Source organism: Dendrobates tinctorius, unplaced genomic scaffold (genome assembly GCF_039654945.1).
Source record: "Dendrobates tinctorius isolate UK_male_01 unplaced genomic scaffold, ASM3965494v1 ptg000215l, whole genome shotgun sequence".
NCBI classification, from domain to species: Eukaryota; Metazoa; Chordata; class Amphibia; order Anura; family Dendrobatidae; genus Dendrobates; species Dendrobates tinctorius.
The window spans coordinates 3,221,825-3,249,085 of NW_027361882.1; the positions used below are offsets into that span (position 1 = coordinate 3,221,825).

A 27,261-nucleotide genomic window follows, 5' to 3' on the forward strand; every position below is an offset into this window, starting at 1 on the left:
TGTCTATGCCTGTGTTTGTACTGGTGCCTGTGTGTATGCCTGTGTCTATGCCTGTGTTTGTACTGGTGCCTGTGTGTATGCCTGTGTCTATGCCTGTGTTTGTACTGGTGCCTGTGTCTATGTCTGTGTCTATGCCTGTGTTTGTACTGGTGCCTGTACCTATGCCTGTGTCTATGCCTGTGTTTGTACTGGTGCCTGTGTCTGTACCTATGCCTGTGTTTGTACTGGTGCCTGTGTCTGTACCTGTGCCTGTGTCTATGCCTGTGTTTGTACTGGTGCCTGTGTCTGTACCTGTGCCTGTGTCTATGCCTGTGTTTGTACTGGTGCCTGTGTGTATGTTGAAACTTCATGTACTTTTTGTCTTGCAGGGTGTGGATTACACGCATAGTGGAGTGACATGCCTGAGTGCGCCAGAGTGCCCCTTAACATGTATCTCATCATTCAGGGACCAGAGCCCGTTTTTTGTACTTTGTCATTGACCTTGAGGGATTGTTTTACTCTTTTTCCACTCGAGACATCAGCCGTTATATGAACGATATCCTCCAGAATTGAGGGATGAGAAATGGCGGCTCCACAATTAGTTCCTGGCTCGGATCTCACAAAAACAAGGGTGTTTGAAACGCCAATGAATAAATTTACATCCCAATCAGCGACGCTGAAGGCGACACGTGGAATAATCCGCAGATACAAATCTTTATTAATCAGAAAATAATTATAAGGCGGCACGGATCCCATTAGATGGAGAATTGATTGCATGTGCTAATCTGTCAGGGAGAGATGCAGCCTGAAACACACAGAGCAGAGCCTCGTCCTCCGCGCCGGTCGCATCGTGTAAAATCCGCTGATGACAGGTGACGAGATAGATCCGCAACGAGCAGGAAATTCTCTGGCCAGGAAGAAACTTCAGAGGGCGAAAAAGTTACCGTACATCAGGAGCCGGTGCCATAAACTGAGCAGCACGAAGCTTATAACAGTGCCGGAGCATTATAGGTGGACATGAGGAGGGGCGAGCCAGCCGGCTGATAACAGAGAGCAATAGAACATGATGGCATCATATACAAGGCTCAGCAGACTGATATGCAGTATAGATGATGTAATCTCTTACTGGATTTTTTATTATTTAATGTATTTGACACTTTTCATCCTTGCCGTGTGACAGCTGTGAGTTCCGACCTCTCTCCGCTCGTTTCGATGCTGTTCCTCCTTGTGTGTTTCTTATATGGAGGACGTCAGGTCCGGAGGAGACGACATGCATCACCCATGATAAAATCACCCCCAGCCCCGCTGCAATGTGGGTAAACAGCATCAAGACGTGAAAAAATCAAGTTGTCTGAGCGGCTGGTGACGCGGAGCCGCCGACTCTGACTCCGTCCTGGGCTCCCGGATTTAAGTAATAGAAGTCAGATAAGGCCAAAGGCAAAATTGATAATCTCCATTACCCGCAACAGTGATGGTGTCCGCGTTATAAATGAGTCAATACTGAACCCGTCTGCGGGCGTAATGCGGCCCATTGCTCAGGGAGGAGAGGCTGTAATCGCAGGCTGCACCGGGCTCACCTCTCATCATCAGCCGGCTGCACGGCGCCTTCTTATACCACCCTCATTACTTCCCCTGACAATGGCCTCAAGTTAGTTCTGAAGCTTTTATTATTAGCGGCTCGTTCCCGAGAGAACGGAGGAGGGGAGAAAAATGGAAGAGATCATCGGAGAGGTCAAGGCAACGACGGAGCGATGGGACTCATCTGTGGACTGGATGAATGGACAGGCGACAGATGAACGGGCGACGGATGGATGGAAAAATGGATGAATGGATGGATGGACGAATGACGGATGGAAGAATGGATGGATGGACAAGCGACTGATGTACAGAGGAATGGATGGATGGATGGATGGATGGATGGATGGATGGATGAATGGATGGATGGACAAGCGAAGGATGGCAGAATGGATGGATGGACGGAAGGATGGATGGACGGGTGACAGATAGACGGGTGACAGATGGATGGAAGGATGTATGGACGGGTGACGGATGGACGGGCGACGGATGGATGGATGGATGAATGGATAGAAGAATGGATGGCTGGATGGACAACAGATGGATGGAAGAATGGATGGATGGAGGGATGGATGCATGATGGACGGCTGGAAAAATGGAAGGATGGATGGATGGACAGATGGATGGACGGGTGACGGATGAATGGTTGGATGGAAAAATGGATGGATGAATCACACAGCCATGTATCTAGTCCTATCCTGTGTGATACTGACTGCTGAGCTGTGTATCTAATCCTCTCCTGTGTGATACTGACTGCTGGACCATGTATCTAATCCTCTCCTGTGCGATACTGACTGCTGAGACGTGTATCTAATCCTATCATGTGTAGTACTGACTGCTGAGCTGTATATCTAATCCTCTCCTGTGTGATACTGACTGCTGAGCTGTATATCTAATCCTCTCCTGTGTGATACTGACTGCTGAGCTGTGTATCTAATCCTGTCCTGTGTGATACTGACTGCTGAGCCGTGTATCTAATCCTATCCTGTGTGATACTGACTGCTGAGCCTTGTATCTAATCCTCTCCTGTGTGATACTGACTGCTGAGCCGTGTATTTAATCCTATCCTGTGGGATACTGACTGCAGAGCCGTGTATCTAATCCTCTCCTGTGTGATACTGACTGCTGAGCCATGTATCTAATCCTATCCTGTGTGATACTGACTGCTGAGCTGTGTATCTAAGCCTATCCTGTGTGATACTGACTGCTGAGCCGTGTATCTAATCCTCTCCTGTGTGATACTGACTGCTGAGCCGTGTATCTAATCCTCTCCTGTGTGATACTGACTGCTGAGCCGTGTATCTAATCCTCTCCTGTGTGATACTGACTGCTGAGCTGTGTATCTAATCCTCTCCTGTGTCATACTGTCTGCTGAGCCATGTATCTAATCCTATCCTGTGTGATACTGTCTGCTGAGCTGTGTATCTAAGCCTATCCTGTGTGATACTGACTACTGAGCCGTGTATCAAATCCTCTCCTGTGTGATACTGACTGCTGATCCGTGTATCTAATCCTCTCCTGTGTGATACTGACTGCTGAGCTGTGTATCTAAGCCTATCCTGTGTGATACTGACTGCTGGGCCGTGTATCTAATCCTATCCTGTGTTATACTGACTGCTGAGCTGTGTATCTAATCCTCTCCTGTGTGATACTGACTGGTGAGCCGTGTATCTAATCATATCCTGTGTGATACTGACTGCTGAGCCATGTATCTAATCCTATCCTGTGTGATACTGACTGCTGAGCTGTGTATCTAATCCTCTCCTGTGTGATACTGTCTGCTGAGCCATGTATCTAACCCTATCCTGTGTGATACTGTCTGCTGAGCTGTGTATCTAAGCCTATCCTGTGTTATACTGACTGCTGAGCCGTGTATCAAATCCTCTCCTGTGTGATACTGACTGCTGAGCCATGTATCTAATCCTCTCCTGTGTGATACTGACTGCTGAGCTGTGTATCTAAGCCTATACTGTGTGATACTGACTGCTGAGCCGTGTATCTAATCCTATCCTGTGTGATACTGACTGCTGAGCCGCGTATCTAATCCTCTCCTGTGTGATACTGACTGCTGAGCTGTGTATCTAATCCTCTCCTGTGTGATACTGACTGCTGAGCCGTGTATCTAATCCTATCCTGTGTGATACTGACTGCTCAGCCGTGTATCTAATCCTATCCTGTGTGATACTGACTGCTGAGCCGTGTATCTAATCCTATCCTGTGTGATACTGACTGCTGAGCCGTGTATCTAATCCTCTCCTGTGTGATACTGACTGCTGAGCCGTGTATCTAATCCTCTCCTGTGTGATACTGACTGCTGAGCTGTGTATCTAATCCTCTCCTGTGTAATACTGATTGCTGAGCCGTGTATCTAATCCTATCCTGTGTGATACTGACTGCTGAGCTGTGTATCTAGTCCTATCCTGTGTGATACTGACTACTGACCCGTGTATCTAATCCTATCCTGTGTGATTCTGACTGCAGAGCCGTGTATCTAATCCTATCCTGTGTGATACTGAGTGCTGACCCGTGTATCTAATCCTATCCTGTGTGATTCTGACTGCTGAGCCGTGTATCTAATCCTATCCTGTGTGATACTGACTGCTTAGCCGTGTATCTAATCCTCTCCTGTGTGATACTGACTGCTGAGCCGTGTATCTAATCCTATCCTGTGTGATACTGACTGCTGAGCCGTGTATCTAATCCTATCCTGTGTGATACTGATTGCTGAGCCGTGTATCTAATCCTATCCTGTGTGATACTGACTGCTGAGCCGTGTATCTAATCCTATCCTGTGTGATACTGACTGCTGAGCTGTGTATCTAATCCTATCCTGTGTGACACTGACTGCTGAGCCGTGTATCTAATCCTATCCTGTGTGACACTGACTGCTGAGCCGTGTATCTAATCCTATCCTGTGTGATACTGACTGCTGAGCTGTGTATCTAATCCTATCCTGTGTGATACTGACTGCTGAGCCTTGTATCTAATCCTCTCCTGTGTGATACTGACTGCTGAGCCGTGTATTTAATCCTATCCTGTGGGATACTGACTGCAGAGCCGTGTATCTAATCCTCTCCTGTGTGATACTGACTGCTGAGCCATGTATCTAATCCTATCCTGTGTGATACTGACTGCTGAGCTGTGTATCTAAGCCTATCCTGTGTGATACTGACTGCTGAGCCGTGTATCTAATCCTCTCCTGTGTGATACTGACTGCTGAGCCGTGTATCTAATCCTCTCCTGTGTGATACTGACTGCTGAGCCGTGTATCTAATCCTCTCCTGTGTGATACTGACTGCTGAGCTGTGTATCTAATCCTCTCCTGTGTCATACTGTCTGCTGAGCCATGTATCTAATCCTATCCTGTGTGATACTGCCTGCTGAGCTGTGTATCTAAGCCTATCCTGTGTGATACTGACTGCTGAGCCGTGTATCAAATCCTCTCCTGTGTGATACTGACTGCTGATCCGTGTATCTAATCCTCTCCTGTGTGATACTGACTGCTGAGCTGTGTATCTAAGCCTATCCTGTGTGATACTGACTGCTGGGCCTAGTACCTAATCCTATCCTGTGTTATACTGACTGCTGAGCTGTGTATCTAATCCTCTCCTGTGTGATACTGACTGGTGAGCCGTGTATCTAATCATATCCTGTGTGATACTGACTGCTGAGCCATGTATCTAATCCTATCCTGTGTGATACTGACTGCTGAGCTGTGTATCTAATCCTCTCCTGTGTGATACTGTCTGCTGAGCCATGTATCTAATCCTATCCTGTGTGATACTGTCTGCTGAGCTGTGTATCTAAGCCTATCCTGTGTGATACTGACTGCTGAGCCGTGTATCAAATCCTCTCCTGTGTGATACTGACTGCTGAGCCATGTATCTAATCCTCTCCTGTGTGATACTGACTGCTGAGCTGTGTATCTAAGCCTACACTGTGTGATACTGACTGCTGAGCCGTGTATCTAATCCTATCCTGTGTGATACTGACTGCTGAGCCGCGTATCTAATCCTCTCCTGTGTGATACTGACTGCTGAGCTGTGTATCTAATCCTCTCCTGTGTGATACTGACTGCTGAGCCGTGTATCTAATCCTATCCTGTGTGATACTGACTGCTGAGCCGTGTATCTAATCCTATCCTGTGTGATACTGAATGCTGAGCCGTGTATCTAATCCTATCCTGTGTGATACTGACTGCTGAGCCGTGTATCTAATCCTCTCCTGTGTGATACTGACTGCTGAGCTGTGTATCTAATCCTCTCCTGTGTGATACTGATTGCTGAGCCGTGTATCTAATCCTATCCTGTGTGATACTGACTGCTGAGTCGTGTATCTAGTCCTATCCTGTGTGATACTGACTACTGACCCGTGTATCTAATCCTATCCTGTGTGATTCTGACTGCAGAGCCGTGTATCTAATCCTATCCTGTGTGATACTGACTGCTGACCCGTGTATCTAATCCTATCCTGTGTGATTCTGACTGCTGAGCCGTGTATCTAATCCTATCCTGTGTGATACTGACTGCTTAGCCGTGTATCTAATCCTCTCCTGTGTGATACTGACTGCTGAGCCGTGTATCTAATCCTATCCTGTGTGATACTGACTGCTGAGCCGTGTATCTAATCCTATCCTGTGTGATACTGATTGCTGAGCCGTGTATCTAATCCTATCCTGTGTGATACTGACTGCTGAGCCGTGTATCTAATCCTATCCTGTGTGATACTGACTGCTGAGCTGTGTATCTAATCCTATCCTGTGTGACACTGACTGCTGAGCCGTGTATCTAATCCTATCCTGTGTGACACTGACTGCTGAGCCGTGTATCTAATCCTATCCTGTGTGATACTGACTGCTGAGTTGTGTATCTAATCCTATCCTGTGTGATACTGACTGCTGAGCCGTGTATCTAATCCTATCCTGTGTGATACTGACTGCTGAGCCGTGTATCTAATCCTCTTTTGTGTGATACTGTCTGCTGAGCCGTGTATCTAATCCTCTCCTGTGTGATACTGACTGCTTAGCCGTGTATCTAATCCTCTCCTGTGTGATACTGACTGCTTAGCCGTGTATCTAATCCTATCCTGTGTGACACTGACTGCTGAGCTGTGTATCTAATCCTCTCCTGTGTGATACTGACTGCTGAGCCGTGTATCTAATCCTCTCCTGTGTGACACTGACTGCTGAGCCGTGTATCTAATCCTATCCTGTGTGATACTGACTGCTGAGCCGTGTATCTAATCCTCTCCTGTGTGATACTGACTGCTGAGCTGTGCATCTAATCCTATCCTGTGTGATACTGACTGCTGAGCTGTGTATCTAATCCTCTCCTGTGTGATACTGACTGCTGAGCCGTGTATCTAATCCTATCCTGTGTGATACTGACTGCTGAGCCGTGTATCTAAGCCTATCCTGTGTGATACTGACTGCTGAGCCGTGTATCTAATCTTATCCTGTGTGATACTGACTGCTGAGCCGCGTATCTAATCCTATCCTGTGTGATACTGACTGCTTAGCCGTGTATCTAATCCTCTCCTGTGTGATACTGACTGCTGAGCCGTGTATCTAATCCTATCCTGTGTGATACTGACTGCTGAGCCGTGTATCTAATCCTATCCTGTGTGATACTGACTGCTGAGCCGTGTATCTAATCCTATCCTGTGTGATACTGACTGCTGAGCCGTGTATCTAATCCTCTCCTGTGTGATACTGACTGCTGTGCTGTGTATCTAATCCTATCCTGTGTGATACTGTCTGCTGAGCAGTGTATCAAATCCTCTCCTGTGTGATACTGACTGCCGAGCCGTGTATCTAATCCTATCCTGTGTGATACTGACTGCCGAGCTGTGTATCTAATCCTATCCTGTGTGATACTGACTGCCGGGCCGTGTATCTAATCCTATCCTGTGTGATACTGACTGCCGAGCCGTGTATCTAATCCTATCCTGTGTGATACTGACAGCCGAGCCGTGTATCTAATCCTATCCTGTGTGATACTGACTGCCGAGCCGTGTATCTAATCCCATCCTGTGTGATACTGACTGCTGAGCCGTGTATCTAATCCTATCCTGTGTGATACTGACTGCCGAGCCGTGTATCTAATCCCATCCTGTGTGATACTGACTGCTGAGCCGTGTATCTAATCCTATCCTGTGTGATACTGTCTGCTGAGCCGTGTATCTAATCCTATCCTGTGTGATACTGACTGCTGAGCCGTGTATCTAATCCTATCCTGTGTGATACTGTCTGCTGAGCCGTGTATCTAATCCTCTCCTGTGTGATACTGACTGCTGAGCCGTGTATCTAATCCTATCCTGTGTGATACTGATTGCTGAGCTGTGTATCTAATCCTATCCTGTGTGATACTGACTGCTGAGCCGTGTATCTAATCCTATCCTGTGTGATACTGACTGCTGAGCCGTGTATCTAATCCTTTCCTGTGTGATACTGACTGCTGAGCCGTGTATCTAAGCCTATTCTGTGTGATACTGACTGCTGAGCCGTGTATCTAATCCTATCCTGTGTGATACTGACTGCTGAGCCGTGTATCTAATCCTGTACTGTGTGATACTGACTGCTGAGCCGCGTATCTAATCCTATCCTGTGTGATACTGACTGCTGAGCCATGTATCTAATCCTCTCCTGTGTGATACTGACTGCTGAGCTGTGGATCTAATCCTATCCTGTGTGATACTGTCTGTTGAGCCGTGTATCTAATCCTCTCCTGTGTGATACTGACTGCCGAGCCGTGTATCTAATCCTATCCTGTGTGATACTGACTGCTGAGCCGTGTATCTAATCCTCTCCTGTGTGATACTGACTGCTGAGCCGTGTATCTAATCCTATCCTGTGTGATACTGACTGCTGAGCCGTGTATCTAATCCTATCCTGTGTGATACTGACTGCCGAGCCGTGTATCTAATCCTATCCTGTGTGATACTGACTGCTGAGCTCCTTTAAGGCCGCAGACCTCGGCTCCATCTCTTTTTCTTGTTGCTTACAGTTCACATTCACTGATCGCTGCTCTGGAGAAACCACAAAGGTCTAATCTGCGTCCGGACGTGACTACAAGCTCAAGGGTCACTCCGACAGCGGGAAGGTGAACGCTCCTTCATCTCCCACAATGCATTGCTGCCGGATTCTATGCAAATAACATGGAAATGCTCCGCAGCAATATCCAGCGGTGGTCGGAGCCGCAGATTCAGTGCAATTATCTCCCGATATTTCTCGCGCTGATTTCATATTTCCCTCAATAGTAAAACAATCAAATATTAATAATCTCCGTAACTTTACTTCTGACTTCAGGATGGACTATAAATAGGATCGAGCGATCCCAGATCTCCTGCCCAGATGATCCTCAGTGGTCTGGGGTGCAGGCTTCAAACCTGTAGCTGTCTAGGGACAGAGTGGTTCAATTCCACCCTCTGGGCGATCACATTTTTGGGCCGAGTCTTTCTTTACCCTGAAAGCTCCGGAGCCATTTATAGGGGTCTTCTCGCTGAGAGCCTTCATTGGGGCTGAGCGCTGTTCACACTGCCGCATGTCTGCAGCCAGGAGCAGTATAAGAGGTGGATGGAGACACCAAGAGCTTTATCTGGAGCCCCCTGTAAGGAAGTTCCCACAAGAGATCCTTCTGCATGAGACAGAAAACAATGTCGGACGATCTTTATGGGATTGGGGCGTCGGACCCTCGGTAATCAGTTCTTATGTGAGGGCCGAGAATCAGGCGACTCTTCCCGATGTCAGACGGATCGGTCCGGCCGCGGACGCTTTGATGGCGACTGTTATCAGCATCTGAGTCTACAGGACACAAATGCTGCTCGCTGTGCTGGAGCGCAGAGCCACCGATACCGGGGACGGGGGGGCGTCTGGCATCACGAGACATCACTGCATCACAGCGCCGGAGCCGACAGCTTATTACACAAGCTACATGAGGAGACGGAGGCAGCAGCATCTATGGCTAGAAGAAGGAAGGTTAAATCATAGTCACAGAAAGCGATTCTCTGCTGTAAGAGAAGTGAGATTATGGATTATTTAATGTAAGGGTGGAAACATTATGGATTCTCTACTGTAAGAGCAGTAAGGTTATGGATTCTCTTTTGTAAGAGCAGTGAGATTATGGATTATCTTCTTTAGGAGCAGTGAGATTATGGATTATTTACTGTAAGAGCAGTGAGACTGGTTTCTTTATTGTAAGAGAAGTGAGATTATGGATGGTTTACTACAAGAACAGTGAGATTATGGATTCTCTACTGTAAGAATCATAGAATCATAGAATTGTAGAGTTGGAAGGGACCTCCTGGGCCATCTGGTCCAACCCCCTGCTCAAAGCAGGATTCGCTATATCATCCCAGACAGATGTCTGTCCAGCCTCTGTTTGAAGACTTCCATTGAAGGAGAACTCACCACTTCTCGTGGCAGCCTGTTCCACTCATTGATCACTCTAACTGTCAAAAAGTTTTTTCTAATATCTAATCTGTGTCTCCTCCCATTCAGTTTCATCCCATTGCTTCTAGTCTAGAGCAGTGAGATTATGGATTCTTTACTGAAAGAACATTCATATGGATTATTTACTGTATAAGCAGTGAGATCTCATAGATTCTTTACTGTAAGAGCAGTGAGACTATGGATTCTTTACTGTAAGAGCAGTGAGACTATGGATTCTTTACTGTAAGAACAGTGAGCTTATGAAGCTATGCGACATGATGTTGCAATTGTTTATTCACTAGAAAAGTACCAGGACGCCTGGATGTCTCTTGGTAAATATAATAGTACAGATTATGGGCACTAGATTTTATGATGAGAATCTTAAAGTATATCCTCTTCCTTAGTGTTTTACTGATCTGTCCCTCCTTCATGCTTTACACTGCAGCTTTGCTTTTGCAGCTCTAAATCTGATCATTATGAGATTTGTACTTTTTTAACTCCGACATTTCCTGAACGCAGTTCACAGGTCACAAAGGTCTAATCTGCGTCCGGATCTGACTACAAGCTCAAGGGTCGCTCCGACAGCGGGAAGGTGGATGCTCCGTCATCTCCCACAATGCATTGCTGCCGGCTTCTATGCAAATTACATGGAAATGCTCCGCAGCAATATCCAGCGGTGGTCGGAGCCGCAGATTCAGTGCAATTATCTCCCGATATTTCTCACACTGATTTCATATTTCCCTCAATAGTAAAACAATCAAATATTAATAATCTCCGTAACTTTACTTCTGACTTCAGGATGGACTATAAATAGGATCGAGCGATCCCAGATCTCCTGCCCAGAGGATCCTCAGTGGTCTGGGGTGCAGGCTTCAAACCTGTAGCTGTCTAGGGACAGAGTGGTTCAATTCCACCCTCTGGGCGATCACATTTTTGGGCCGAGTCTTTCTTTACCCTGGAAGCTCCGGAGCCATTTATAGGGGTCTTCTCGCTGAGAGCCTTCATTGGGGCTGAGCGCTGTTCACACTGCCGCATGTCTGCAGCCAGGAGCAGTATAAGAGGTGGACGGAGACACCAAGAGCTTTATCTGGAGCCCCCTGTAAGGAAGTTCCCACAAGAGATCCTTCTGCATTAGACAGAAAACAATGTCGGACGATCTTCAGGACACAAATACTGCTCGCTGTGCTGGAGCGCAGTTCCACCGATACCGGGGAGCGTCCGGCATCACGAGGACATCACTGCATCACAACGCCAGAGCCGACAGCTCAATGCACAAGCTACATGAGGAGACGGAGGGATCATCATCTACGGCTAGAAGAAAGAAGGTTAAATCATAGTCACAGAAAGTGACTCTGTGCTGTAAGGGCACTGAGATTATGGATTCTCCACTGTATGAACATTTAGACTATGGATTATTTACTGTAAGGGTGGAAAAATTATGGATTCTCTACTGTAAGAGCAGTAAGGTTATGGATTCTCTTCTGTAAGAACAGTGAGATTATGGATTTTCTTCTTTAAAACCAGGGGAAGAGTCTTGAGGAGATCATTTGCATATTCCCAGTGCCTTCTGGGATAAGTGAAGAGTCTCCGCGAGCTCAACGATCACTGGGTTTTGGCCGTTGCAGCTGAAAAGAGGAAATCGGAGAAACCAGGGGAAGAGTCTTGAGGAGATCATTTGCATATTCCCAGTGCCTTCTGGGATAAGTGAAGAGTCTCCGCGAGCTCAACGATCACTGGGTTTTGGCCGTTGCAGCTGAAAAGAGGAAATCGGAGAAACCAGGGGAAGAGTCTTGAGGAGATCATTTGCATATTCCCAGTGCCTTCTGGGATAAGTGAAGAGTCTCCGCGAGCTCAACGATCACTGGGTTTTGGCCGTTGCAGCTGAAAAGAGGAAATCGGAGAAACCAGGGGAAGAGTCTTGAGGAGATCATTTGCATATTCCCAGTGCCTTCTGGGATAAGTGAAGAGTCTCCGCGAGCTCAACGATCACTGGGTTTTGGCCGTTGCAGCTGAAAAGAGGAAATCGGAGAAACCAGGGGAAGAGTCTTGAGGAGATCATTTGCATATTCCCAGTGCCTTCTGGGATAAGTGAAGAGTCTCCGCGAGCTCAACGATCACTGGGTTTTGGCCGTTGCAGCTGAAAAGAGGAAATCGGAGAAACCAGGGGAAGAGTCTTGAGGAGATCATTTGCATATTCCCAGTGCCTTCTGGGATAAGTGAAGAGTCTCCGCGAGCTCAACGATCACTGGGTTTTGGCCGTTGCAGCTGAAAAGAGGAAATCGGAGAAACCAGGGGAAGAGTCTTGAGGAGATCATTTGCATATTCCCAGTGCCTTCTGGGATAAGTGAAGAGTCTCCGCGAGCTCAACGATCACTGGGTTTTGGCCGTTGCAGCTGAAAAGAGGAAATCGGAGAAACCAGGGGAAGAGTCTTGAGGAGATCATTTGCATATTCCCAGTGCCTTCTGGGATAAGTGAAGAGTCTCCGCGAGCTCAACGATCACTGGGTTTTGGCCGTTGCAGCTGAAAAGAGGAAATCGGAGAAACCAGGGGAAGAGTCTTGAGGAGATCATTTGCATATTCCCAGTGCCTTCTGGGATAAGTGAAGAGTCTCCGCGAGCTCAACGATCACTGGGTTTTGGCCGTTGCAGCTGAAAAGAGGAAATCGGAGAAACCAGGGGAAGAGTCTTGAGGAGATCATTTGCATATTCCCAGTGCCTTCTGGGATAAGTGAAGAGTCTCCGCGAGCTCAACGATCACTGGGTTTTGGCCGTTGCAGCTGAAAAGAGGAAATCGGAGAAACCAGGGGAAGAGTCTTGAGGAGATCATTTGCATATTCCCAGTGCCTTCTGGGATAAGTGAAGAGTCTCCGCGAGCTCAACGATCACTGGGTTTTGGCCGTTGCAGCTGAAAAGAGGAAATCGGAGAAACCAGGGGAAGAGTCTTGAGGAGATCATTTGCATATTCCCAGTGCCTTCTGGGATAAGTGAAGAGTCTCCGCGAGCTCAACGATCACTGGGTTTTGGCCGTTGCAGCTGAAAAGAGGAAATCGGAGAAACCAGGGGAAGAGTCTTGAGGAGATCATTTGCATATTCCCAGTGCCTTCTGGGATAAGTGAAGAGTCTCCGCGAGCTCAACGATCACTGGGTTTTGGCCGTTGCAGCTGAAAAGAGGAAATCGGAGAAACCGCGCGCCTGTCGGCGCGCGAATTTTGGCTCATCTTTCATCTTTTTAAGAAATCTCAAGATGGAAGAGGCCAGGAGCCATTTGGTGAGCTGCATTTCTTGCTACATGTTCACAGATTTACCAGTGGAAAAGCCAAACTTCACATGCCACAAATGCAAGCTTGTGTCCCTGTTGGAGGAAAAGTTGCAAAATCTCGAAGAGAGGTTAGCTACGTTGAAGATCCATTAAGGAAGGTGAAGAGTTCTTGGACAGAGCAGAATTATCTCTTCATGTTACAGAAAGAGAAGAAATTCGAAGTGCACCTGAAGAAACAGAGGAATGGAGACATGTGACCCAGAGAGGCAGGAGGATCAGGAGGCAGTCAGCACCCATACTGCTCAGGAACCAGTACCAGGCTCTCACGCAGGAAAACGATGAAGAAATACATCAGGATAAGACTTTGCCAACAAGCAGCAACCTTGTACGCCTTCAGAGTCCTCCTGGATGGAGAAAGAAAAATGTTGTGAAGAAGAAACGGAGAGTGGTGGTCATGGGGGATTCCCTGTTGAGAGGAACAGAGGCCGCTATCTGCAGACCGGATATAACTTCAAGAGAAATGTGCTGTCTTCCAGGTGCAAAAATTAAAGATGTGTCTGACAGGATATCAGGACTCTTCAGACCTACAGATGACTACCCATTCCTGCTACTACATGTGGGGACAAATGACACCGCAAGAAACGACCTGGAAACCATCTGCAGAGACTTTGAAGACTTAGGCAAGAAAGTGAAAGAACTGGGAGCGCAGGTGGTCTTCTCTTCCATCCTCCCAGTGGATGGCCATGGAACAAGGAGGTGGAATAAGATTCTGCAGGTGAACAACTGGCTACGTCGATGGTGCCGTCAGCAACGATTTGGATTTCTGGATCACGGAGTGAACTACTTATACGATGGACTACTTGCTAGAGATGGGGTGCACCTTAGAAAGACTGGAAAGCAGGTATTTGGAAGTCGCCTTGCTACACTTGTAAGGAGAGCTTTAAACTAGAACAACATGGGAAGGGAAGCAAAAGACCAGAAAAAGCCACACACCTGACAAATGCTACTGAGAACTCTGCTATTAGAAGTGGAAAGGAAGAACTAAGACGAAAGAATCTAATTAAAAAAAATATTGGAGAAAGAGAAACCAATCACAAACTAAAATGTTTCTATACTAATGCACAAAGCATGGGCAACAAACAAGGAGAATTGGAACTACTAACACAGGAAAAGAAATATGATGTCATTGGAATCACTGAAACTTGGTGGGACAATACACATGATTGGAATACAAGACTAGAAGGATACAACTTATTTGCAAGAAACAGACTTGATAAACGAGGAGGGGGTGTCACATTGTATGTTAGAAATGCGTATATCTGCACAGAGATTGAAGCTTCAGAGACTGGGAGTTCTGTGGAAACTGTTTGGGTAAGAATACAAGGACAGAACAATGGAAAGGACACCATTGTAGGCATTTACTACAGGCCGCCTGTGCAAGCTGAAGATATGGATGAACTCTTTATGCATCAAATGGCTAAGTTCTCCAAAAAATATGACATAGTTGTCATGGGAGATTTCAACTATCCAGACATTTGTTGGGAATCTCTCTCAGGCAAAACTAACAGGTCAAGGAAATTCTTATCCTCTCTTGCTGACAACTTTATCTTCCAAAAGGTAAAGGAGAAAACAAGGGGAACTGCTACCTTGGATCTAATCCTTATAAACAGGGAGGAAATGGTTGAGGAGGTAAAAGTGGCTGGGACCCTAGGAGGTAGCGACCATGCTATTTTAGAATTTTGGATAACTAGAGGCGGAAGACCTGTGAAGACTCAGACGTCAAGGTTAGATTTCAGAAAGGCAGATTTTAAGGGATTCAGAAAGAGAATTGGAGGGATCCAATGGCTGGATATCCTTAAAGACAAAAATGTCCAGGAAGGATGGGAAATCTTGAAAAATGAAATTCTCAAAGCACAGTTGTTAACAATTCCGAAAAGAGGGAAGAATAGGAAGCATTTAAGGAAACCAGGATGGATGAACACAGAACTTAAGCACATGCTAAAAAGGAAGCAAAAAATGTTTATAAAATGGAAAGAAGGAGGCATATCTAAAGAAGAATATAATGCTGTCTGCAGAACCTGCAAGGCACAAATCAGATTATCTAAAGCTGAAAATGAATTGAGGCTTGCAAGAGATGTCAAAAGCAATAATAAAGGATTTTGGGGATATGTCAAAAGTAAAAGAAAAGTCAAAGATGCTATAGGATTTTTACAGGATGAAAATGATGAAATGGTAAGACAGGATGTTGAGAAGGCTGAACTTTTAAATTCCTATTTTGCATCTGTTTTCTCTCAGAAAGGAAATGTAACATCAACTGTTATTCACTGTCCTATTAAGGGAATAGAAGAATCCAGGATATCTATAAACAGAAAGATAGTGAGGAAACACTTAGCTAACCTAAATGTATTCAAGTCTCCAGGTCCAGATGAATTACACCCCAGAGTACTGAAGGAGATAGCAGAAGAAATTTTTGAACCCCTCTCCATAATCTTTGAAAATTCTTGGAGAACAGGAGAAGTGCCAGAAGACTGGAGAAGAGCAAATGTTGTTCCAATCTTCAAAAAGGGGAAGAAGGTGGACCCAGGCAACTATAGGCCGGTGAGTCTGACTTCTATACCAGGAAAGATCTTTGAACAAATTATTAAACAACATGTATGTCAATACCTGGATAAGAATGAAGTGATTAAACAGAGTCAGCATGGGCTTGTAACTAATAAGTCATGTCAGACTAATTTAATTTCCTTCTATGATGGTATTACTGATTGGGTGGATCAAGGAAATGCTGTAGATATAGTATATCTTGACTTCAGCAAAGCATTTGACAAAGTCTCTCATACAATCCTTATTGAAAAAATGATGGAAAGTATGGAATGGACAAGGCAACTGTTAGGTGGATTCATAACTGGCTTAGTGATCGGACCCAAAGAGTGGTCGTAAATGGCTGCACATCCAGTTGGAAGAATGTCTCAAGTGGGGTACCACAGGGCTCTGTCCTGGGCCCTGTATTGTTCAACATCTTTATCAACGATTTAGATGAAGGAATTGAGGGTAAACTGATTAAATTTGCTGATGACACAAAGCTAGGAGGGATAGCTAATACTAGAGAAGAGAGAGAGAAGATTCAAAAAGATTTAAATAAACTGGAGAAGTGGGCAGCAACTAACAGAATGGTTTTTAACAGGGAGAAATGCAAAGTACTACATCTGGGCAATAAAAATGAAAAAAGCATATATAGAATGGGAGGAATAGGGCTAAGTGACAGCACATGTGAAAAAGACTTGGGTATACTAATAGATCACAGACTGAATATGAGTCAACAGTGTGATGCAGCAGCAAAAAAGGCAAATGCAATTCTAGGATGTATTAACAGAAGCATACAGTCTAGATCACGTGAAGTAATTATTTCCCTCTACTCCTCTTTGGTCAGACCTCATCTGGAATATTGTGTCCAATTTTGGGCACCACATTTTAAAAAAGACATCAACAAACTGGAGCAAGTTCAGAAAAGAGCGACCAGAATGGTGACCGGTCTGCAAACCCTGTCTTATGAGGAAAGGTTGCAGGATTTGGGAATGTTTAGTTTGCAAAAGAGAAGACTGAGAGGAGACTTAATAGCTGTCTACAAATATCTAAAGGGCTGTCACATTGTAGAAGGATCAACTTTATTCTCATTTGCACAAGGAAAGACTAGAAGCAATGGGATGAAGCTGAATGGGAGGAGACACAGATTAGATATTAGAAAAAACTTTTTGACAGTTAGAGTGATCAATGAGTGGAACAGGCTGCCACGAGAAGTGGTGAGTTCTCCTTCAATGGAAGTCTTCAAACAGAGGCTGGACAGACATCTAACTGGGATGATTTAGCGAATCCTGCTTTGAGCAGGGGGTTGGACCAGATGGCCCAGGAGGTCCCTTCCAACTCTACGATTCTATGATTAAGAGCAGTGAGATTATGGATTATTTACTGTAAGAGCAGTGAGACTGGTTTCTTTATTGTAGGAGAAGTGAGATTATGGTTGGTTTACTACAAGAACAGTGAGATTATGGATTCTCTACTGTAAGAGCAGTAAGATTATGGATTCTTTACTGAAAGAACATTCATATGGATTATTTACTGTATAAGCAGTGAGATCTCATAGATTCTTTACTGTATGAGCAGTGAGACTATGGATTCTTTACTGTAAGAGCAGTGAGACTATGGATTCTTTCCTGTAAGAACAGTGAGCTTATGAAGCTCTGCGACATGTTGTAATTGTTTATTCACTAGACAAGAACCAGGATGCCTGGATGTCTCTGGGTAAATATAATAGTACAGATTATGGGCACTAGATTCTGTGAAGAGAATCTTAAAATGTATCCTCTTCCTTAGTGTTTTACTGATCTGTCCCTCCTTCATGCTTTACACTGCAGCTTTGCTTTTGCAGCTACAAATCTGATCATTATGAGATTTGCACTTTTTTAACTCCGACATTTCCTGAACGCAGTTCACAGGTCACAAAGGTCTAATCTGCGTCGGGACGTGACTACAAGCTCAAGGGTCACTCCGACAGCGGGAAGGTGGACGCTCCTTCATCTCCCACAAAGCATTGCTGCCGGCTTCTATGCAAATAACATGGAAATGCTCCGCAGCAATATCCAGCGGTGGTCGGAGCCGCAGATTCAGTGCAATTATCTCCCGATATTTCTCGCGCTGATTTCATATTTCCCTCAATAGTAAAACAATCAAATATTAATAATCTCCGTAACTTTACTTCTGACTTCAGGATGGACTATAAATAGGATCGAGCGATCCCAGATCTCCTGCCCAGATGATCCTCAGTGGTCTGGGGTGCAGGCTTCAAACCTGTAGCTGTCTAGGGACAGAGTGGTTCAATTCCACCCTCTGGGCGATCACATTTTTGGGCCGAGTCTTTCTTTACCCTGAAAGCTCCGGAGCCATTTATAGGGGTCTTCTCGCTGAGAGCCTTCATTGGGGCTGAGCGCTGTTCACACTGCCGCATGTCTGCAGCAGCCAGGAGCAGTATAAGAGGTGGACGGAGACACCAAGAGCTTTATCTGGAGCCCCCTGTAAGGAAGTTCCCACAAGAGATCCTTCTGCATGAGACAGAAAACAATGTCGGACGATCTTTATGGGATTGGGGCGTTGGACCCTCGGTAATCAGTTCTTATGTGAGGGCCGAGAATCAGGCGACTCTTCCCGATGTCAGACGGATCGGTCCGGCCGCGGACGCATTGATGGCGACTGTTATCAGCATCTGAGTCTACAGGACACAAATACTGCTCGCTGTGCTGGAGCGCAGAGCCACCGATACCGGGGACGGGGGGGCGTCTGGCATCACGAGGACATCACTGCATCACAGCGCCGGAGCCGACAGCTTATTACACAAGCTACATGAGGAGACGGAGACAGCAGCATCTATGGCTAGAAGAAGGAAGGTTAAATCATAGTCACAGAAAGCGATTCTCTGCTGTAAGAGAAGTGAGATTATGGATTATTTAATGTAAGGGTGGAAACATTATGGATTCTCTACTGTAAGAGCAGTAAGGTTATGGATTCTCTTTTGTAAGAGCAGTGAGATTATGGATTATCTTCTTTAGGAGCAGTGAGATTATGGATTATTTACTGTAAGAGCAGTGAGACTGGTTTCTTTATTGTAAGAGAAGTGAGATTATGGATGGTTTACTACAAGAACAGTGAGATTATGGATTCTCTACTGTAAGAATCATAGAATCATAGAATTGTAGAGTTGGAAGGGACCTCCTGGGCCATCTGGTCCAACCCCCTGCTCAAAGCAGGATTCGCTAAATCATCCCAGTCAGATGTCTGTCCAGCCTCTGTTTGAAGACTTCCATTGAAGGAGAACTCAACACTTCTCGTGGCAGCCTGTTCCACTCATTGATCACTCTAACTGTCAAAAAGTTTTTTCTAATATCTAATCTGTGTCTCCTCCCATTCAGTTTCATCCCATTGCTTCTAGTCTAGAGCAGTGAGATTATGGATTCTTTACTGAAAGAACATTCATATGGATTATTTACTGTATAAGCAGTGAGATCTCATAGATTCTTTACTGTAAGAGCAGTGAGACTATGGATTCTTTACTGTAAGAGCAGTGAGACTATGGATTCTTTACTGTAAGAGCAGTGAGCTTATGAAGCTATGCGACATGATGTTGCAATTGTTTATTCACTAGAAAAGTACCAGGACGCCTGGATGTCTCTTGGTAAATATAATAGTACAGATTATGGGCACTAGATTTTATGATGAGAATCTTAAAGTATATCCTCTTCCTTAGTGTTTTACTGATCTGTCCCTCCTTCATGCTTTACACTGCAGCTTTGCTTTTGCAGCTCTAAATCTGATCATTATGAGATTTGCACTTTTTTAACTCCGACATTTCCTGAACGCAGTTCACAGGTCACAAAGGTCTAATCTGCGTCCGGACGTGACTACAAGCTCAAGGGTCACTCCGACAGCGGGAAGGTGAACGCTCCTTCATCTCCCACAATGCATTGCTGCCGGCTTCTATGCAAATAACATGGAAATGCTCCGCAGCAATATCCAGCGGTGGTCGGAGCCGCAGATTCAGTGCAATTATCTCCCGATATTTCTCGCGCTGATTTCATATTTCCCTCAATAGTAAAACAATCAAATATTAATAATCTCCGTAACTTTACTTCTGACTTCAGGATGGACTATAAATAGGATCGAGCGATCCCAGATCTCCTGCCCAGAGGATCCTCAGTGGTCTGGGGTGCAGGCTTCAAACCTGTAGCTGTCTAGGGACAGAGTGGTTCAATTCCACCCTCTGGGCGATCACATTTTTGGGCAGAGTCTTTCTTTACCCTGAAAGCTCCGGAGCCATTTATAGGGGTCTTCTCGCTGAGAGCCTTCATTGGGGCTGAGCGCTGTTCACACTGCCGCATGTCTGCATCCAGGAGCAGTATAAGAGGTGGACGGAGACACCAAGAGCTTTATCTGGAGCCCCCTGTAAGGAAGTTCCCACAAGAGAGCCTTCTGCATTAGACAGAAAACAATGTCGGACGATCTTCAGGACATAAATACTGCTCGCTGTGCTGGAGCGCAGTTCCACCGATACCGGGGAGCGTCCGGCATCACGAGGACATCACTGCATCACAACGCCGGAGCCGACAGCTCAATGCACAAGCTACATGAGGAGACGGAGGCAGCATCATCTACGGCTAGAAGAAAGAAGGTTAAATCATAGTCACAGAAAGTGACTCCCTGCTGTAAGGGCACTGAGATTATGGATTCTCCACTGTATGAACATTTAGACTATGGATTATTTACTGTAAGGGTGGAAAAATTATGGATTCTCTACTGTAAGAGCAGTAAGGTTATGGATTCTCTTCTGTAAGAACAGTGAGATTATGGATTTTCTTCTTTAAGAGCAGTGAGATTATGGATTATTTACTGTAAGAGCAGTGAGACTGGTTTCTTTATTGTAGGAGAAGTGAGATTATGGTTGGTTTACTACAAGAACAGTGAGATTATGGATTCTCTACTGTAAGAGCAGTAAGATTATGGATTCTTTACTGAAAGAACATTCATATGGATTATTTACTGTATAAGCAGTGAGATCTCATAGATTCTTTACTGTATGAGCAGTGAGACTATGGATTCTTTACTGTAAGAGCAGTGAGACTATGGATTCTTTACTGTAAGAACAGTGAGCTTATGAAGCTCTGCGACATGATGTTGTAATTGTTTATTCACTAGACAAGAACCAGGACGCCTGGATGTCTCTGGGTAAATATAATAGTACAGATTATGGGCACTAGATTCTGTGAAGAGAATCTTAAAATGTATCCTCTTCCTTAGTGTTTTACTGATCTGTCCCTCCTTCATGCTTTACACTGCAGCTTTGCTTTTGCAGCTACAAATCTGATCATTATGAGATTTGCACTTTTTTAACTCCGACATTTCCTGAACGCAGTTCACAGGTCACAAAGGTCTAATCTGCGTCCGGACGTGACTACAAGCTCAAGGGTCACTTCTCCCACAATGCATTGCTGCCGGCTTCTATGCAAATAACATGGAAATGCTCCGCAGCAATATCCAGCGGTGGTCGGAGCCGCAGATTCAGTGCAATTATCTCCCGATATTTCTCGCGCTGATTTCATATTTCCCTCAATAGTAAAACAATCAAATATTAATAATCTCCGTAACTTTACTTCTGACTTCAGGATGGACTATAAATAGGATCGAGCGATCCCAGATCTCCTGCCCAGAGGATCCTCAGTGGTCTGGGGTGCAGGCTTCAAACCTGTAGCTGTCTAGGGACAGAGTGGTTCAATTCCACCCTCTGGGCGATCACATTTTTGGGCAGAGTCTTTCTTTACCCTGGAACCTCCGGAGCCATTTATAGGGGTCTTCTCGCTGAGAGCCTTCATTGGGGCTGAGCGCTGTTCACACTGCCGCATGTCTGCAGCCAGGAGCAGTATAAGAGGTGGATGGAGACACCAAGAGCTTTATCTGGAGCCCCCTGTAAGGAAGTTCCCACAAGAGATCCTTCTGCATTAGACAGAAAACAATGTCGGACGATCTTTATGGGATTGGGGCGTCGGACCCTCGGTAATCAGTTCTTATGTGAGGGCCGAGAATCAGGCGACTCTTCCAGATGTCAGACGGATCGGTCCGGCCTCTTCTTTAGTGTTTTACTGATCTGTCCCTCCTTCATGCTTTACACTGCAGCTTTGCTTTTGCAGCTACAAATCTGATCATTATGAGATTTGTACTTTTTTAACTCCGACATTTCCTGAACGCAGTTCACAGGTCACAAAGGTCTAATCTGCGTCCGGATCTGATTATAAGCTCAAGGGTCGCTCCGACAGCATGTGGGGAGAAGGACTCCCAGACAGTGACCGGGCAGGTACCCAGGGGACCGCCATCAGGGTTCCTGAGGGAACAATACTGGGAGGACAGTAATGGAGAGACTTGACTGAAGTTGTCAGGGAAACAGGGGGCGGGGCAAGGATAAAAGGAGCAGGGGGCGCGCTGAAGTGGCAGTTGGGAGAGAGTGTGACAGGAGGCAGGAAGCCGGCAACTTGAATGGACACCGACAGGAGCCTGTGAGGAGGATACTGCGCACCCACTGACAAGGCAGACGTGAGAGACTTTTACCGGAGGACGCCTCCCACCCCCGTTCGCAGAAAGCCATGCCCGCCGCCCCCCACCTTGGTGAGACAGATCCCTTACCTCAGGTCGCGGCTGTGACGACACGTAAAGCGGCCACAGAGGCCTGGACACTGCCCCCCGGCTTTCTCCCACCGCGGCGACCCTGTCATCACCGGCCTCAGGGGACACCACCTCGTCCTACACGACATTAGAGGCCCATTTCCCGGTTGTGGAGGGACTCTTATCAGAGGACAGCTGCTGGTCATTTGGGGATCTGCGTCATTACCGCACCCCACCGTCATTGTTTCTTCAGGGCCTGTCACGCCCCACCGTCATCGTTTCTGCAGGGCCTGTTGCGCCCCACTGTCATTTTTTTTTCAAGGCCTGTTGCGCCCCACCGGCATCGTTTCTTCAGGGCCTGTTGCGCCCCACCGTCATTGTTTTTTCAAGGCCTGTTGTGCCCCACTGTCATTGTTTCTTCAGGGCCTGTTGCGCCCCACCGTCATTGTTTTTTCAAGGCCTGTTGCGCCCCACCGGCATCGTTTCTCCAGGGCCTGTTGCGCCCCACCGGCATCGTTTCTCCAGGGCCTGTTGCGCCCCACCGGCATCGTTTCTTCAGGGTCTGTTGCGCCCCACCGGCATCGTTTCTCCAGGGCCTGTTGCACCCCACCGACATCGTTTCTCCAGGGCCTGTTGCGCCCCACCGGCATCGTTTCTTCAGGGCCTGTTGCGCCCCACCGACACCGTTTCTTCAGGGCCTGTTGCGCCCCACCGGCATCGTTTCTTCAAGGGCCTGTTGAGCCCAAATCTCCCCGGGATATCGAGGCGTCAAGACAGCCGCACCAACGATCTCTATGCAGCCGCATCTGCGATCCTGAGTGACGCAAGGATGGATAAGTGGACTATATCCATAATTACCATAGTTTGGCCACGTTCCGGCTTTCTACACCCGGACTAGCTGGGGTACTCCCAGTTTCCTTAAGAAAGTATTGTTTATTTTATTGAGTCCCTGCAAGGACAAATTTGTGTTTACCCCCGTCTGCCTGTTCAGCATAGCCCTAGTGGCTCCAATTTATAAAAGTTGATTATACAAGTTATATCCCTGTCTCGTGTCTCGTCACTGCATCCTGTGAACCTGCTGAACCCTACATTTGGCATAGTCGGCAGGATGCAGTCTCCAAGCGCAGACAGTGGTGCCCCCGATCAGGGCAGAGCTGTCAACTCTACAAATAATGAGGGTCCCCGCTCCAGCATTTCATTGGGAGCCATGCTGAACAACCTGTCTAGATTTTCCGGCTCCAATACTATGTTATGGAGCTGGACAGAGCGGATGCGGTGGCTCTTTCAGATGCACCCAATGACCCCTGATCTGGAAGCCGAGGTGGCACTCATGGCACTGTACGGGGAGGTGCGGAGGTCAGTGATGTTGAAACCTCCGGGGCACCACAACACTTTTGAAATAGTGTTGCAGATAATAGAACAGACCCATGGGGACCCTACTAATGTGGGAGAGTTAAGAACCCGTTTGTTTAGTCGGATGCAGGTAGAGGGGGAGACGATCACAAGTATATGAATGTCCTCCAGGAATTGCATACGGCTATAGAAAGAAAGGACGGGGTAGGGGTAGGACCTGTTGACATTACCCTACGTGACCTACCTGGTGACTGGTTTGTGAGATCCATTAGTCAAACAGGCACTGCGGGAGCAGATCAGAATGAATCCCCGAATAGACTTTTCAGAGGTGGGAAGTCAGGCACGTGCTCGAGAGCAGGAGCAGGGGATGGCGGTCCCCATGGGGAAAGTCCGAGGTGTGGAGGCGTCCGCGAATGTAGTCAAAGAGCCTCAGTGGGTGGAGGAGATGAAGCAGGAGCTGAAGAATATTAAGGGCGAGTTGGCCGAAGTAAAGAGAAGAACCGAGACCGGGACTGGACAACCTAGCTTTAACCCCGGCTCCTGTGGATTACGCTCCCCGCGGGGTGGTCAGCCTACACAGGCCCGGTGTTTTGAGTGTGGAGAACCAGGCCACTTTGCCCGAGAGTGTCCGCGGCATGGGAGATACCCAACCCGGCGGCCATTAAACTAAAGGGCTCCGGCTGGGGGGACACTGCTCGGAGCCGAAAACCACAACTAGGGGTGGTGGAAGTCCCGAAGATTTGGTAGCAAAGTGTCCGGTGGTTTGGGCGGAAGTGGAGGGCTGGGCCGTCCGGTGTCTGGTAGACACGGGGTCACAGGTAACCACCATGCCTGCAACGTACTTTCAACAAAACTTCACAGAGGCAGCAAGACCCCAGTGGGGGCCAATGATTAAGCTAATAGCCGCCAACAAATTGCCGGTCCCGGTTGCTGGGGTAGTGTGGGTGCAGATGACGTTGTGCAGCAAATCCCTTGGTCGCAGAGGGGTGGTGCTAACTCAAGGAGATGCTGATCAACGGCACCCCGTCACCCTAGGCATGAATATTTTACGAGAGTTCGGCCACTTACTACTAAAGGATCCCACACAGAAGATCCTGAAGCAGTGGGGTTCTCGCACAGCTCAGGAACAGGTATTCCAGCAGCTGGTGCGAGGTGCGCGGGTGCATCAGGACTGCCGGGAGGGCGAGGCTCTAGGCAAGGTCATCGCGTCAGCGGCTCCCCTGCTTGTGCTACCTCATGGACAGACAGTGGTGGCCCTGCCAATTCGAGCCCCGATACCTTTGGAGGGCGTGGAGGTGCAGGTGGAGCCGTGTCACTCAGAGCGCTTACCTCCTGGCATACTGGTGGCCCGTTCCCTGGCTACGGTGCAAAAAGGAACTGTCCTGGTACGCTGTGTTAACCTTGAAGACCGAGATACCGTTCTAAAAGCACGGACTGTACTGGCCAAAGTAGTAAGGCCGTTAGAAGAAGTGCTGCCAGCTCCTGCGGTTCAATTACAAGTACATCCCGAGGATCCTTGGGAAGTAACAATACTAACCTTGCAGGCCCACGAAGTCTCGGCACAAAAGAAGCGCCAAAATATTTTGGAGCAGATGCGGGCCGAGCTTTCTGGATTAACTGCAGCTCAACTATCACAGATTAAAACATTGCTTGGACAGTACCATGAAGTATTTGCTAGTCATGAGGACGATTTTGGGTGTACCACCGCCATTACTCATGAAATCCCCACAGCAGGAGCGGCCCCTATCCGGGAACGATATCGACAGATTCCGCCACAACTCTATCAAGAGGTGAAAATTTTGCTGGTTCAAATGTTGCGAAAAGGGGTGATACGGGAAAGTCAAAGCCCCTGGGCGGCCCCAATCATCTTGGTCCGGAAGAAAGATGGTACACTACGATTCTGTGTGGATTATCGCAAACTGAATGCTTGCACTATTAAAGACTCATACCCACTGCCCCGCATAGAAGAATCCCTGTCCGCCTTGGGGAAGGCAACATATTTTTCGACCCTGGACTTGGCCAGTGGGTACTGGCAGGTGCCCATGTCAGAAGAAGATAGAGCCAAGACGGCATTCATATTGCCCATGGGACTGTTTGAGTTTAATCGGATTCCATTTGGGCTGGCCAATGCCCCCCGGGACCTTTCAGCGATTGATGGAGCGATGTCTGGGAGATCTCAATTTTGAGGCCACGTTGATCTACCTGGATGACATCATTGTCTATGCTGCCACCTTCGAGGACCACCTGAAGCGGTTGGGACAGGTACTCAGCCGGCTGCAAAAGTACGGGTTGAAGGTGAAGCCTCAGAAATGCCACCTATTCCGCTCTCAGATTGAGTATCTGGGTCATGTCGTTTCGTCAGAGGGTGTGAGGCCATCCTGGGAGAAGGTTGCTGCTATCCAGGAATGGCCTACCCCCGAGACGGTAAAAGATGTGCAGGCTTCTCTGGGGTTAGCCGGATATTACCGTCACTTCGTAAAGAATTTTGCATGTCGAGCTCGAGCCCTGCATGACCTGCTGAAGGGGGCTACCGCTGGGGCCAATGGGCGAAAGATCCAGTGGCAACACCCTCAGGAGGAGGCCTTCCGAGACCTCAAGGCTGCTCTCTCAGATGCCCCAGTGTTAGCTTATGCGGATTTCTCTCAACCGTTCATCTTGCACACTGACCGGAGTCTTCACGGGCTGGGGGCTGTGTTGTCACAAGTTCAGGATGGCCGGGAGAGGGTGATCGCATATGAAAGTCGCTCACTCCATGACTCCGAGCGTAACCCTGACAATTACAGCTCCTTTAAGCTCGAGCTCTTCGCAGTGGTGTGGGCTATGACGGAGAGATTCACAGAGTACCTAGTGGGCTCTGAGGTGGTAGTGCGAACAGAAACCCGCTGGCTTATTGGGGGCTCTGGAACAGCGATGGGTGGTCCGGATGGCAAAGTACAATTATAAGATTATCTACAAAAGAGCGTCCGAGAATGTCCATGCAGACGCCCTCTCCAGGATTCGGCATACAATTCCAGGACAGAATCGAGACGAAGAATTAGAAGGAGAGGAAATACCGTTTGCTCTCACAACTGACAATAAAAAACTCTTCCTCTGAGACCCCAAGGGGCATACTGGAACAATCCCGGATAAGTGGATACAACAGCAACAAGAAGACGAAGAGGTTGGCCTTCTCAGGACGTGGGTTGCCGCTGGGCAATTACCCACTGACTCTCAACGGCACAATTTGACTCAAGACCTGTTGCTTATGCTGCGACAATGGGAGAGGTTGGTTATCCGAAAGGGATTATTGTATCGTAAAATAACATCACAAACAACCTCGATGACGGTTTGGCAGGAGGTTAAGCCAGGAGCTCAACTTCACGTACTGGCTCGGGAGGCTCACGAGAAGGGCCCATTTTGGAACAAAAAAACTTTGCAATGGCTGCAACAGAAAGCTTACCACCCGCGCTTGCCTGCCGTTGTCGACGAAATT

The 27,261-nt window shown here is 47.2% G+C and overlaps 5 non-coding genes across 5 annotated transcripts; all 5 read left to right on the forward strand.

The window, feature by feature from the left end:
* The first annotated feature begins 8,899 nt into the window (after positions 1-8,899).
* On the forward strand, positions 8,900-8,986 carry TRNASTOP-UCA (transfer RNA opal suppressor (anticodon UCA)). The gene has a single exon. It is a non-coding gene; the product is annotated as a tRNA-Sec (tRNA).
* Positions 8,987-10,819: 1,833 nt separating this feature from the next.
* On the forward strand, positions 10,820-10,906 carry TRNASTOP-UCA (transfer RNA opal suppressor (anticodon UCA)). The gene has a single exon. It is a non-coding gene; the product is annotated as a tRNA-Sec (tRNA).
* Positions 10,907-18,042: 7,136 nt separating this feature from the next.
* On the forward strand, positions 18,043-18,129 carry TRNASTOP-UCA (transfer RNA opal suppressor (anticodon UCA)). The gene has a single exon. It is a non-coding gene; the product is annotated as a tRNA-Sec (tRNA).
* A 1,837-nt stretch (positions 18,130-19,966) lies between these two features.
* Positions 19,967-20,053, forward strand: TRNASTOP-UCA (transfer RNA opal suppressor (anticodon UCA)). Its single transcript has one exon. It is a non-coding gene; the product is annotated as a tRNA-Sec (tRNA).
* A 1,431-nt stretch (positions 20,054-21,484) lies between these two features.
* TRNASTOP-UCA (transfer RNA opal suppressor (anticodon UCA)) lies at positions 21,485-21,571 on the forward strand. Its single transcript has one exon. It is a non-coding gene; the product is annotated as a tRNA-Sec (tRNA).
* The last annotated feature ends 5,690 nt before the right edge of the window (positions 21,572-27,261 follow it).